At 38.4% G+C, this 15,701-nt stretch overlaps 1 long non-coding RNA gene across 1 annotated transcript; it reads right to left on the bottom strand.

The window, feature by feature from the left end:
• Positions 1 to 398: 398 nt before the first annotated feature.
• Positions 399 to 10,804, bottom strand: LOC125912468 (uncharacterized). Its single transcript, XR_007454753.1, has 3 exons — positions 10,755 to 10,804; positions 2,309 to 2,426; positions 399 to 557 (listed from the first exon to the last, which is right to left on the bottom strand). It is a non-coding gene; the product is annotated as an uncharacterized LOC125912468 (long non-coding RNA).
• Positions 10,805 to 15,701: the final 4,897 nt, after the last annotated feature.

The raw sequence follows: 15,701 nt of genomic DNA, 5'->3' as shown, positions 1-15,701 counted from the left end.
GCAGATTGGTTCAGGGTACTATTTATTAACACTAAACCAATAAGAAGGTTTGGCAATGTGCCTCCTCTGTTTGTGGGTTGTGACTTCTCTAGCACTCTGAGCCCTATACTGCCCTTCCACGGCCATCGGTGATGAGTTGTGGAGTAGCTTGGTGAGAAAAGCAGCACGGTCTTGGAAACTTGGGATTTGGGGACCGGACCCAGGGAAATCCCTGGGAAATAACAAAGCAGCATTGTTGATGTAAGAGGAAGAGACTTATTTATAACAGATTTAAAGGACTTAATCCATTTTGCAAAGCATAATTAAGTAAAATAAGCATCAAATTGTAAAACCGAATAATAAATAAACAAAAAATAGATTCAGTACTAGCAGAGTTGTCTGCTCGTTACCTACCTTGGGGGAAACACTGTCATCAAATATTGATCATGTAAGGCACAGTCCATGTGGTCAGACACACTTGGGCTGAATCCTATTTGGCAACTTACTGGTTGCGTTAGCCTGGGCAATTTGCTTACCTTCTCTGAATCTCACAGAATTCTCAGGTGCTCTTATTGTCCCTGAAAAAAATGATACTGCTACTCGTTATCCAAATGATACTACCACTTCCCTCAGAGACACATGATCAGAGGAGTCTGCTGTCATTTTCTTTTTTGGTTATTCTGAGTGCCATTGTCCTCCTTCAGAACTATTTTTTAAAAAATATTTATTCATTTTGAGGAGAGTGCAAGCAGGGGATGGGCAGAGGGAGGAGAACAGAGGATCAGAAGTGGGCTCTGGGCTGACAGGCTGACAGCAGCCAGCCGATATGGGGCTCTAACTCACCAACTGCAAGATGGTGACCTGAACCCATGTTGGAGGCTCAGCTGACTGAAGCACCCAGGTACCCCCCCTTCAGGACTATTTAAATCAGTGTGACTGCCCCTTCACCTTCTTCCCCGTAATCTCTTCCCTTTGACTTTTACTGATAAAGTCCACTATCTATGGCACTTCCTGAAGCAGATTTCTGAAATAAACATCTACGTTTAAGTTCTTACTGTAATACGCCTGACCTTGAGGCTTTTCTGGTCTATTCTATGCATTTACTGAGAAATTCAATAAATATTTTATTTAAAAGTGTGCAAAATTTTGTACAAGTGCCATAAAAGCTGTAAAAAGACATGAAGCCATGGTTTTTACTTGAAAGAATGTATAATAAAGTAAAAGTAAAAAAAAAAGTATTAGAATTACAAAGTAAGATTTGATAAAAATTTATATAAGTATTTAATATAATAGTAATAATAATAATGATAGCTGATGTGTACTGCGGTGTCACTACCGGCCTCTATTTTTCTAAAGGTGTTGTATATATTAACCCACTTAATTCTACCTGTAACTTGGTGAGCTGGATGCTCTAATGATCCTCATTTTACAGATGAGGAAACTGAAGCATGCAGAGTTTAAATAATTTTCTCAAAATGCGATAGTCCCCTAGGGAGCCCAGCCAGGCTCTTGTCCACACCCTGGGTCCCTGTGCGGTAGATCACTATGCCAACTGGAGGTCACTTGGTATCATTATCTTAACGCTTTTCGTTTGGCCGCAACATGAGAAAAGAGCTCTTAATTACAACTGGCTTGTTCAGGTAACATTTCCTGGAGAAGATAACTTCTGAAAAATTACTGAAGGAGCAGATGGAATATTTTTTTTTGTAGTATTCAATTTTCCTGACAATAAAAGTGATACAAGCACATTGCAAAAATTTTAGAATATACTAAAAAGCCCATGGAAGAAAATAAAAGTCACTCATAATATCTACATTCAGAGTTAATAACCGTTAACATTTTGGTGTATATCCTCTGGGTGGGCGTGTGGGTAATTTTTCTTCTTTATCATGGTATGATGTATTTTTCAAATGTTTCCAGTGCAGTTATGTTGATAATAAGAAAGCGACAAAATAGCACAATACCTTAAAAATATTTTTCACCCATTAATTCAACTTTTAGAAAGATTTCCATAGGGAGAAATCAGGAAGGAATTTACATATTTACATATATATAATCTATCTCTCTTTTTCAAATATGTATTCTCCTCTATTTTTTTTTACTAAAATATGATTATAGTATTTTACAACCCCGTACAAATTTGTTGGTGTAACAAATATCTTCTCATGTCACTACACGTTTTTCTATGACCAATATTAATATATTTTTAATGTAGTTTTAGCCAAATAACATGTTTTTAGACATTTAAACTGAGTGGCAGAGAAGCTGTCTACAAAGGCTGCAGTCCCTTCCCATGATGTTGAGATGTTGCTGAGAAGTGGCTACTTACTTAGCCTGGGTCTCTGCATCTTGTTAAGACCACATGACTGTTTCCCAGCCTTTCTCTGTATTCCCCTGCATCCTCTGCATTTCCCAGCATTCATCTGAATCTTGTTAGGACCACGTGACTGTTCTCTGTTAAAGGAGAAGTGGGCAGAAATGATATGCACCACTCATAGAACCCATCTTTAATGGACTCCTTCCCCTTCCCTCCTCTCCCCTTTGTCTTCCCCCATCCTCTGTCTACAGAGAGCAAAGGACTCCCAAGAAGTGAGGTATGACATGACATATGAAGGAAATAACAGGATCTGTTTTTACCACATGGAAGTGTGCCCACCAAACATCCTCACTGAACCCGAGCAAGTAGTAACCTTTGTTGTAATTCACTAAGATTTAGGAGTTAATATGTTAAGCAGCTAGTCTTACCTTATCTATTATGGTTTCCCAATTTTTGTTCTTTTAAATAAAAGTTTTAAAAACATCTCATAGATGTTTTCTTTTTCCTTTTTAATTTTTTAAAGTTCTTACTTAAATTAGTTAACATACAGTGTAATATGTTTCAGGTGTATAATTTAGTGATTCAACACTTACATACAATACCCAGTGCTCATGACAAGTGCACTCCTTAATGTTTCATTGATTTTTTTTTTTTTGCTTTTAAACTATAAGAGCAATATATCCTTTTTGAAAAATGCCTGGCAACATAGAGATCCACTAAGAAATAGCCAACAGATTTTCCTTTCCCCTTCTTCTCTCTTTTCTCCCACCAAATTTTCCCTCGTATACTCTCCAAGTGTTTTATGACCAATATTTGATGTATATCTTTCCACACTTTTCTTTATGACCATTTAGAATGTATAAAAGCACAAACACTACATTTATTCATAATGTTTGCCTAACTTTTAAACAGAAAAGCAAATTTCAAATAGGCTGCAGGAGAAAAAAAAACAGATTGCAAAGGATTAAGTCTATATCCATTTCTGCAAAAGAGGGAAAAAAAGAAAAGCCTAGCATTTTAAATAAACATTCTTATTAAGCAATAACATCATACATCTCCAAAGAGTATTTTATTAGAATAAAAGATCAGAAATGCAATCAGTGGGTGAAAGGATATGCACAATTTCAAGTGTGTTGATCTACATGGCAGAATTGCCCTACAGAAAGATCAGACTGATTTTGCACTTCAACAGTGTGAGGGATGCTTCTGTTACTTGTGGTGTGCTGTATTTAATATCACCACAGAATTGTTAGTTTCCTTATATCAGTTCTGTAGGGCAGCTAATTTCCATTTCATTTCAGTGTGTTATCTTGTAATTGCTTTTTTTTAAATTTCAGAGAATCTTTGTTTTTATTATTTTATTGAGAACATAGTTTAAGTTTCAATTATGTATCAGCAATTCTTAATTATACAGGCCTATCTTCTTGATTGTTTTTTTTAATGTGGAGTATTCTTTTCACTATCCCTAAAGGTTTTGGCTTTATTTATTTGTTGGTTGGCCAATTGATTGGCCTTGTTTCTCTATTTATCCTTGATATTTGACCTGATATTTGCCCATAAATAGTGCACGTTGAATGTTTCTGAGTCCTAGGAAACCCCTGGGTGATGTATAAGCCTCCTGTCAGAAGCTTTACAGCAGCTGGATGCGTTTATATTACCAGATCACGGATGCCTGAGAAGTGTGTGTGGGCTGCATATGGACCCTTGTGATCCTAGTGGCTGAGTCTCTTCTCTGCTCTCGAACAAATTAAGGGCATACGTAAAACCACCTAAGTAGTAAAACAGGACATATTTGGTCACAAGTCCTGGTTGTCAAGGAGACTACTGAGGTATAAGCTGAAGCTGAAGCCAGATGTAGAGAGCCTTGAAGATGACAGACAAATAATAATAACCAGCATTTATATTCTGCTTTACAGTTTTCATAGTGCTTTGACATGTGCTATTTATGTTTACTTTGGCTCTGAGAAATAGATATTATCTTTGCTTTTCAAATGAGCCTCAGAAAGTTTATGTTCTGTGTCCAGGTCATTCAACAAGTAGGCAGAAAAACCAGGAGTTAATCCTGAACCTCTCTGGTTCTAAACGCCCATGTGCATTCCACTGTACTTGGCCATGTCAAAGAAAATTATAATCAAAGATTCATTTTGTGCAATGCATAATCCAGTGATAGTGTGCATGATAGACAATATAGAGAAGATCTTAAGGAAGATACTTCCTCCCCTCTAATCAAGCTGTGGCCAGCGTGTATCATATAATACAGCAATGCATTTAAGTATGGGCTCGGAAGCCAGAATCCTTAGGTTTTCATGCTCACGTATCACTTCCACGCTAAATTTGGGCAAGATACTTAATGTTTTTGTGCCATAGTTTCCTCATATTGAACGTGTTTACCTCAAGGCTTCTGGGTGGTTCATTTGGTTGAGCATCTGACTCTTGATTTCAACTCAGCTCATGATCCCAGGGTCATGGGATCAAGTCCCACATCATGCTCAGCACAGAGCCTGCTTAAGATTCTCTCTCTCTCTCTCTCTCTCTCTCTCTCTCTCCGTCCATCCCTTCCTATGTCCCTGTCCCCTGCTTGTGCTGTCCCCTGATTGTGCTCTCTCTCTCTCTCTCTCTAAAAATAAAAAAAAAATTAAATAACTATATGAGGTAAACACCTCATATGGTTGGGTTTTTTAAAATTATTTTAATGTTTATTTCTGAGACAGAGAGAGACAGAGCATGAGTGGGGGAGGGACAGTGAGAGAGGGAGACACAGAATCTGAAGCAGGCTCCAGGCTCCGAGCTGTCAGCACAGAGCCCGACGCAGGGCTCGAACTCACAAACCGTGAGATCATGACCTGAGCCGAAGTTGGTCGCTCAACCGACTGAGCCACCCAGGCACCCCTCATATAGTTTTTTTAAAATTAAATAAGTAAATGTATGTAAAGCGCTTAGATGATACCTAGAACATAGAAAACTCTCATAAGTCATAGTTATTATTATTTTGCAGCAACCACCTATAAGCCAGGCCCTTTATGGGGCAATTTGTACACATTATGTTTAACCTCATGAAGTAGTTATTTCCTCTATTTTACAGAGAATGAAAAGGTCTGAGAGGAATTCTAACGTTCTTCTGTTGAACCCTACTATTTTGAATGACTATAGCACTTATCTTAATTTTTAAAATTTAGATGTTCTTATACTCTCAATTGTGTGAAAAGATTCTGGATTGAGAGATGGTTCTTTTTGTCCTCTGCACCTGCCGACTATGCCTAGTTTTGTTCAGTGCCTAGAATGTAGGAAGTGCTCAGTGACTGTTTGTTGATAGTAGGAATAAGAATGATAGATTAGGAAGCAGAGTGACAGAGAACTTCTGTTTCTCTTTGTTCCGCCATCTTACTCCTCCAAAGAAAGCACTCCCATGGAATTTTCAGAATCTACCTTGAAACAGTGTACACAAAGTATTTCTTCACTACTTTGCTTATTGCTATTCTGTGATCTACAGAATCCATACATTTTTTGGACTAGAGAAGGCACTCTAAGAAGCTGAGTCAGAATTTTGAGCATGCTATGAAAATACAATGGAACTAGCTAGCATTTGTTTTTCCTCTCTATTGCTGACACAACCATGTTTAGAAAAGAGACTACATCAGGAAGAAAAGGGCATTTATCTCATTTTATTGTTTATGTCACATTTTGCACTGTAACTGAAACTAAGAGTGAGTCTGAAACCAATGGTTAAGGAAGACATAGCTTATTTCTGAAGACAAGTAAACTTCCAAACAGAGCATAATTTTTGGTATGTCACTCGTGATTTTCTAGACCTTCTAAGATCGTTTGAGTGAAGGCAGGGATATATTACAGGACATTAAGTAAAAAGTAAGGAAATGTGAATAAAGGATAGACTTCATTTGTTTTTTTATCCTTTTTTCACATTTCCTTTGTTTTTCCTAATGCTCTTTTTCTGTTCTAGGATTCTATCTAGGACACTGCATCCTGGATTATGTTTAATTATTATACCTCCTTTGACTTCTCTAAATTGTGAATGTTTCTCAGACTTTCCTTATTTTGGGTGACCTTGAGGGTTTGAAGAGTACTGGGCAGTTATTGCATAGCATTTCTTTGAATTTAGATTTTATTTTATCTGATGTTCATCTCATGGTTAGATAGAGCTTATGGGATTTTGGAGAAAGACCACAGAAGCTAAATGCCACTTTTATAATATCATATCAAAGATACATACTGTTAACATGACTTACCACTGTTGATGTTGACCTTGATCACTTGCCTTAAAGTAGTGTTTGTCAGACTTCATCACAATAAAGTTACTCTTTTTTTTTTCCTTTGGAAGAAAGACACTATTTTCAACCTATATTTAAGTGGTAGGGAGTTGTGCTCCTCAAGGGGACATTATCTGCACAAGTTATTCAGAAATGTTCTGCACAGGAGATTTGCTATTCTCATTCATGTATTTTTTTGGGTTATAATCGAATACTACATGGTTTATTTTGTTTTGCTCAAGTCATTCCAGCTTTGCCACTGAGAACTCTTTCAGTTGATTCCTGTGTCCCTTTGAAACACCTGCATCTTGTGTAAGCAGATATGTTCGTGTATTTGGGTACTACGCTAACTTCTTGTACAATAAGATGCTCCAGACTCTTGCATGTTCCCTATCCTGACTCTGCAATCAGCCACTTCTAAAGATCCCTCGTTCTTTTTATTAGAGAAACCAAGATCTGGTGCCCAGGCGTGCTCATTGTTATTGGGATCTCGTACTCACCCCTATCAACTAACAGAGTAAGGAAATACATATTTTTATCACTTATGATCACTCTCGCTGTTTTGTTGTCAATAGACTGCAGAAGCAAGGAAACCAGGGAGGAGGTTTTTGTCATAATCCAGGAAAAAGGTGATAATGACCCATTTTATTTACAATAAAATACAGTTATTGATCATGTTCATTATTGATATTCAAGTGTCTACTATCTGAGTAGATTCGCTTGCACTTTTGCAAGCTATTTAGTCACCAAATAATTGAGTACTTAATGCAAGCTTAGTTCAGGGCACAGAGTATACAACCTTGAGTAAGACTTGATACTTTTACATGGATACCCAAGTGGCTGCCATTTATTGGCATTATTGGTACTGTTGAAAACAAACATGTCAGTGATGTAGGTAGGGGCATGAAGTACTAGGCTTGAGGTGATGAGTAGCCACAGACGGAGAGGGATACATATGAGAACTAAATGAACAGGGAATTAACAAAACTGGTATTTAACTAAGTATTGGGAAGTAAGAAACAGGTTGATCAAAGAGGAGTTCAACCTTTGTAGACCATTCTAAAGATAGTGATATTCACAAAAGCAGTGGATTTCAAAGTTGTAATTTATTTGAGGGGAGGTTGAGTGCCAATTTATGTAAGTGGTGCTTGTGGTAACATGAAGGTTCTTATATTTAAGAAAAAAATATTCAGTTGTCTTTTAGAAAAGAATGAAACCTCATTGAAGACTAATCAAGAATCCAGTATGTTAAAAGTGTATGGTTTAAAGTATCTGAACCATAGATATTTAAAAATCTGTATGCTCTTGGGGCGCCTGGGTGGCGCAGTCGGTTAAGCGTCCGACTTCAGCCAGGTCGCGATCTCGCGGTCCGTGAGTTCGAGCCCCGCGTCGGGCTCTGGGCTGATGGCTTGGAGCCTGGAGCCTGTTTCCGATTCTGTGTCTCCCTCTCTCTCTGACCCTCCCCCGTTCATGCTCTGTCTCTCTCTGTCCCAAAAATAAATAAAAAACGTTGAAAAAAAAATTAAAAAAAAAAATCTGTATGCTCTTGTACAGGAAACTTTCTTATCCATATGTGCATGTATATTGGGAGCCTGAGGACTTCATCTTTTAAAGGATCTTCTTGACAGGTAATAATCATTGCTGAATACAATTGATACTAGCACTTATTGAGAGTGACCAAGCATTTAATAGTTTTTCTCTTTGTCTTCCTAAAACTGTAGGAAAACAGAGGTATTATAAATGCCTGGCATGTTCTGGTCAAGTTTTATAATTCACTTATTATGAAAATAGATGGAGACAATGAAGTTGTCATATGATGCCACGATAGTCTCAAAGATCCAGTTAATGTTTAATAATGTTTACATACCTGACATGAAAAGCCAAGGATTGACTTGATAAAGCCTAACGGCTGCTAAGATCTGGTACTTTTGTAATGTCTTCAAAGGAAGTGGATCAAAAAGAAATTCTTTAATAGAGTACTTCATACGGCAATATCCTTTAGAGGAACCAGTTCAATTGACTACATTTTGTAGATAAATCCTCAAATTCATCTAAGAAACTGATGTAACCCCTACTGTTGTTCAAATGTAACAAGGATCTAAATGAGATCAAGAATGTGTGTACTTTGCCAATTGTACATGGAAGTGTATTAATATTCTTAATTCTTGGGGGTCTAAGACTTGCTTCTGTAAAGTCATGTTAGAAAAAAAATATATTACACTTCTGGAGACTTTTGCAACTGAAAATATTTTTTTTTGTATACTTTGTCCCATTTAATTTATCCTCACAATAGCCTAATATTATTAGAAAAGTAAATACTATTATTTCTGATAATAATGATTATTTTTAATTTAGAAAGATAGGTAATTTGTCTCGAACCTAACAGCTAATAAGTGAAGGGCAGAACTAGAACCCAAGTCTTCTGACCTCAGGCCAATAAATTCAGCACTCACCTCTTTTATTAGAATTCAAAACAAATAAGAACATGTCACATAGTTAATAACCTTGGACTTCAATTTTATCATCTGTAAGATGAAGATAATATTAACTCTCCTCTCCACTTCACAAATTGTAATTAAATATGAGTTAAATGCCAAACTATTTAATTATTTCACATTTTACAGATTATTTAGTTTTTGAAGGCTCCCTTTTTCTCCGTTTGCACATTTGCAACCAAATGGATCATGTACGATTTGGAAATCTGACCAAGGAGTAACAGTTTTCATGCTCATGTTCTACATACAATAAAACCCTCTAACTTAGAGTTTACATCTCATCTCATGGTGAAGACTTAAAGGAAGGGAGAGTCCGGAAGCATGAACTCTGTCCAGGGTTGGTGGGTGATGCATCAGGGAGGGGGATTTCCTCTGCTGCAGCGTGTGTTGCAAGCAGAAAGCCTTCTCCACTTCCTACTCCATCCAGGCTGCTTTCTCAGTCTTGGGGCGAGGAAGAGATAGCAAAAATATCTTTTAATTCTTGTGATGTGTGATAATGCTTCTTTCCCAGAGATCTGGATATCTTTACTTTAAACATCCAAATTTCATCATTTAGAGTAAGCCTAAAACTTTCTAAGATATCTAGAAACTCTTGGAAAATCACTTCTCTGGCTCCTGGAATGATACCAATTTCATCTTGTGTCAACCTTAATACAGAACATTACCACTTTCTCAATAAATCCAATTAGTCAAGGCTTTTGGGAAATCTTACTAGAATTAGCAGACTGAATTGAAGATTTGGGGGTTACTGAGAGAGGTCATATAATACTGCACAGTCTTCCTTCAGTCTCTTTTTTTTTTTTTTCTCTCTTCCTCCTTTTGTGGTCCACTGTTTTCCTCTTTCTCACCCCTTTCTGGTCTTTTGCATCTTCCATTGTTTGAATATGCCCTTGAGGTCTCAGTCTCCACCCTGACGGCCCAATGGAAACTTATCAAAATATTTTTTTCAATCACAGGGTTCTCACTGAGAAACTCAGTTGAAAAAAAATGTTCCAGTTTATTACTTAGTCTGGTCACTAAAAATCATGTTTAAGACATAGCATAAAGCAGCACACATGCTTTGTACCATATGGAACAGAGCAAAATGGAGCCCAAAACTGGATGTAGGACTTCCCCCTTCCTTCAAAAAGGTGATGTTTAGGGGCACCTGGGTGGCTCAGTCATTTAAGCATCTGACGTCAGCTCAGGTCATGATTTCACGGTTTGTGAGTTCGAGCCCCGTATTGGGCTCTGTGTGGACAGCTCAGAGCCTAAAGCCTGCTTCGGATTCTGTGCCTCCCTCTCTCTCTGCTCCTTCCCTGCTCATGCTCTGTCTCTCTGTCTCTCAAGAATGAATAAACACTAAAAATATTTTTTTAATTAAAAAAAAAAGATGATGTTAGTAGCACAGATCAGAACCATTACCAGTAGCAACAGCAATAGGAGATGGTCACAGTGGGCAGCTAATCTACACCAGTTTATCCTGGTGTGACGAAGAAAACCAAGGTTTATGAGATCAGCAGGAGGGGAAGAGAACAGCAGCTTTCTTTCCTTGGTGTTGGGCCCCGACTCTGAAATCAAGAACAGAAGGAAACTCACTGTGGCTGCTATAGCACAGGGCTATATGATCTGATGATTCAGAGTTATAGGGCTGGGAGTGGGAGAGAAGAAGGCTGTTAGAGATTAGATAGGAGGATTACACCTGGCAGTAAACAGGACACATTCCCTGGGGAATTCCTGGATGAGTCAGAAGGAATTTGAGCATAAGCTGGGGTTTCCACAATGCTGTGGGTGAGTGCTAAGCCTGACAAATGCAATTGTGTCGCTGCTATTGTGACATTGTTCTACTCCTCAGTTGATGTCATGGGAACAAACATGCGTGGGTTACACTTGCATTGCTCCTAGGTAACAATTAGCCAGAGACCTCCTGCTCATTTCGGTAAAACTTGTGCTTTCTTTCAGGAGTCACGAGTGGATTTGAATGTCAGTGCCACCTTTTTCCTAGAAAAGTTCAGACTACTGGACGGTGATCTTACAGTCTCAGAGTCCTGTTACCTTCATTTAGTGGTTACAACTGGAAGGAATATTTACGATAGTGGAGGACAAAGGCATGTGAAACATGTGGGGAAGGTTAGCTGCATTTCAGTGCTTTGTGTGCCATTTTCGCTATCTCTTTGTTGCTACCTAGATATTTCCTGAGGAGTAACGTTTTAAATTTGGCACCAGGAACTTTGTAGTTACAGTGAGACTGGTTGCTGGGGACTCATTCAGTTTATGAATTATTTGCCAAGCCCTTTCCTCCTCTCAATAATTCTCTTTCCAATTTTTTTTGGCATTTGCTTTAGCTGTCACTATTATGCATACGGCACTCACTAAATAGGAATACGAATAGCTAACACTTTGGGATATTTGTCAGGTTCTAGGTGATTTACATACCTTAGAGCAAGCCTTGAGATAGTTATACTACCACCCTACTTTGAAGTTGGGACCTAAGAAAGGTTAAGTTCTCTAATCTCCCATAGGTAGTAAATGCCAGTGCTGGGATTTCAAACATGGGTTTGTCTAGTACCAAAGACTTTACTATTAATTATTGTGCTGTATTGTTTCCTCACTTTCAGTAGTAGAAAATAGGAATGCAACTGTGGAAAAAATGAACAAAGGAATTGTCCGTTTTGCATAGTAACAATCGGGATGGTTTTGCCATTTTTCCACTTGGATAAGTTGCAACTACATTTCTCAGAATCCCTTTCCTTGTCCCAAAGAGGTTATTTAACTGGAAGATGGAAGCAAAGGCATAGCCATGATTCTTGGAAGGTCTGTGTGGTTAGATTTAGTAAGAAACAGATGCAGAGATGCTGGCAGATTTAGCCTGCCCTGTTGCCTTCAGTCTCCATCTAGGTGTTTTTTGGTTTTTGGTTTTGGATTTTTTGACTGGCATTTTCTAGAGGCAACAAGGACTAGGATGGAAAAAGCGGCTTCAGCAGTATGAGTGAAGAGGCAGTGAGTAGAGATTAGGCCAGAGATATAAAAGGAGACCATTTTACAGGACCACATAAGGATTTTGGCTTTTACTGAAAATGAAATGAGAAGCATGGGTGCTGGTGGGGCTTGGAGGAATGTTATGGAGTGTTGATATGATGCCCATCTTCTCAAAGGCTGACTCTGGTTCTTGTGAAAAACAACGCTTGGTTCACAAGTAAGGCTGGAGTTACCACTCAATATGGGGAATGATCAGCATATAGATGTCCCTTGGCATTGAAAGCCAAGGGACAGGAAGTGATCACGTAGGGAATGAGTGTGAGTAGTCATGTGAAGAGATAGGAAGACAGCCTTAGGACACTCTAATTGTTATAAGGTAAAGAAGTCAAGGAAAAACCAGCAAACGAGATTGAGAGGGAACATTCTGCAAAGTAAGAGGACGGGGAGAAAAATGACATTCTGGGTGCCAAGAAGAAAGTATTCATGAAAGAAAGAGTGATCAACTTTGCTAAATGATGCCAATGAGTTGAGTAAGATAAATAACAAGAATTGACTGAAAATTAATCGGTTGCTTACTACTAAAAAGTGAACCTAAATTCCCCCAAAATATGAGAATGAGACAGACTGGGCGGGGCGGGGGGGGGTGTTGGTGCACCTGGGTGGCTCAGTCAATTAAGCATCCACCTCTTGATTTCAGCTCAGGTCATGATTTCACCATCATGAGATTGAGTCCAGCATTGGGCTCCTTACTGAGCGTAGATCCTGCTTGGGGTTCTCTCTCTCTCCCACTCACTCTGCCCCTCCCCTACTCCTCTCTCTCTCTCTCTCTCTCTCTCTCAAAAATAAATAAATAAACTTTAAAACATAATGAGACAGATTGTTTCCAATAGTTTATTACTTCTTCCTAGAAAATCTCTATCCCCTTTCTCTGATTGAAACCTCTGTTCATCAGGAGATATCAATTCAATTTCTCCTTTTGCAGAATGTGATAATCTAGGAAGCATGGACTATATCATATTTTGGTATTCTCAGAGTCTGGCAGCTAAAAGGGTAAGTAGATGAATGAACATATTTGTATGTGAAAGAAACATTTAAATGGAAATAACATTTACCATACACCTAATATATGCCAGAAATCTTGCAAGAAGGTTGATATTTTCACAGTACATTATTCTATATGATTGATATTATTCATCTAATCAATTAATTTTAACCACATTTTACAAATTAGGAAGCTCTGGCTCTTGATGTTAAGCAGGTACACACACACACATGCACACACACACACAGAAATAACATCCACCCTGATGGCAGAACTGGGATTTGAACCATTTCTGACCTCAAGACTCATGATATTTCTACTAAATTACACTGAATAAATAAATGAACAAAGGAATGAATACACTGTACTTTTCCTTCTTGATGTCACTTACTGGAATGGCTTCCTATCCTAAGGGTGCTGCCATATGCCAGCTCAGCCCCTCAAATACACATAGTGACATCACTTTGGTCAGTAGCAGCAGCAAGGTTAACCTCTTCCTCATCAAAATTCTAAACTATATTTATGCAAATTGTTTTACAATGTATATTTTTAAAGAAAGGGGGAGGTATCAAGCAAGTCTCATTTTTTTCCCCCTATCAGGCCAGCCTGAAACTTAATCATCTCTGACTATGCTGTTTGCTTCCCAGTTCTGTTTTGCTTTCATATAGAAATAGCCCAGCTTTTTTGTATTTGCAATTCCCTCCATCTTGGATGGTTTCCCTTCAGGAATAAACACTTATTCCCTCAGCTTATAGGGGGGCTGTGAGCTGAAAGTACTCCCATGACAGCCTCTTATAGGGATTGCCTCACTGCAGAGATCTGCCTGGACCAAGGTCACACTTCTTTCCCAGGGTATCTTGTATCCAAACAATTGATTAATTGGTAAGGAGATATAAAGACCCTACCCTTTCACTTGAACTCTGGATAACCCCAAATGGTCATGACATATTCAGAGCTTCCAGAAGGACTGGCTGAGACATTGTTGAGACTGTGTTGTAGCTCACTTTCTCCCTCTGCCCAATCCTGCTCCCTTCTTTTCCACAAGGCAGTCCCTTCTAAATCTCTTGCTTGTTAATCTTTATCTTCGGAGCCTGCTTTCCAGGGAACTCAACCAGTGATGCACCCTGAGTTTAAATGCTTAAACCCTGAGTTTCACAACATGATCGTGTCTTCAGTCTCTGACAGTACATGGGCTGAAACTCCATGTCTACCATTTATTAGCTGTGAGGCATTGAGCAGGTCACTTAACCTCTCTAAGCCTCAGCTTCATCTGGCAAATGGAATTAGTAATCATGGATTCAACCAAAAAATACTCACAAAACACTTAACATACTGACTGGCACATAGGAAGCTTTCAATATATGAAAAATATTTGGGTGATTATTAAGGGAGATACCACACCGCCTCTGAAATATTGAACAAAAGAGTCAAGGGTGATGATCTAATCTGGCTTAATTTCACAGACAAAAAGGGATTAAGTTATTTGCTCAAGAGGCATAGTTAGTTGGGACAGACTTGAAACTAAAATGCAGGTCTCTTGACTCTATTGCACCATGCTGACTTTATCTTTTAACCAAACATCTTGGCAATGTAAAAACGGTACTATATAGCCGAGGTTTTAATTTGCACATTTATGCTTAAGAACATATTCCAGAAGAAGTGACTCTAATAATCCTTGGGTTATAATTATAAGAGACCATAACTCAGTCAAAATTCTTAATTCGAATAAACTTTTGGAAGCATTAGTATTTTCTGGTTGTCTCTGTTTCTGGTCCCAATTAGTTAGAAATGAAAAACGTGGAGAGTTGGACTAAAATATTCTCTGTATTTCTGAAGCGTCTCCAAGACATGATTTGGATATTCTAAGAACTTATGATTCTATTGACCATCCTGTTTTCATAAGATAATGAAAGCCTTTCTGTTCCCCAGAGGTAAACTATGCTTTCTTCCTTTTTCCCTAAAAACATTAAGGCTGAGAAAAGTCAGTTTTTTTTTTTTTAACGTTTATTTATTTTTGAGATAGAGAGAGACAGAGCATGAACGGGGGAGGGGCAGAGAGAGAGGGAGACACAGAATCGGAAGCAGGCTCCAGGCTCCGAGCTGTCAGCACAGAGCCCGACGCGGGGCTCGAACTCGTGAACCACGAGATCATGACCTGAGCCAAAGTCGGACACTCAACCGACTGAGCCACCCAGGCGCCCCGAAAAGTCAGTTTTAAGGAGAAAATTACCAAAGACAAAAATCACCTTACGTTATCTGGATTTTAAATTGTGTGAGCGACCATAATACTCAATCCACAGACTATTTGAGTCACTTTTATTACATAACTATGTTTACATTGTTTCCTTGCTTTGTTTAGTCAACGATTTCACTGATCAACAGATGTTTATTTAGCATCTACTATAAACTCTGTAGCATTTATCCTTTATTTCCCAGAGGAGCAAAACAAAGCTGTTCCATTAAAATTTGAGCTCTCCCTCTCATATACATACACAAGACATTTAAAATATATGTTCAAGAAGCAATCATCACAGCCTTTGCTTTGGATAAACGTGAAGAACCTACCTTGCATCAGAACTCTCATCTCTCTGGGTGCCTGGATGGCTCAGTTAGTTAAGCATTTGACTCTTGATTTCAGCTTGGGT

This window comes from Panthera uncia, assembly GCF_023721935.1.
Source record: "Panthera uncia isolate 11264 chromosome C1 unlocalized genomic scaffold, Puncia_PCG_1.0 HiC_scaffold_4, whole genome shotgun sequence".
Classification (NCBI taxonomy): Eukaryota; Metazoa; Chordata; class Mammalia; order Carnivora; family Felidae; genus Panthera; species Panthera uncia.
The sequence above is the reverse complement of the archived record's forward strand: the minus strand, read 5'-3'. Positions and strand labels throughout refer to the sequence as shown.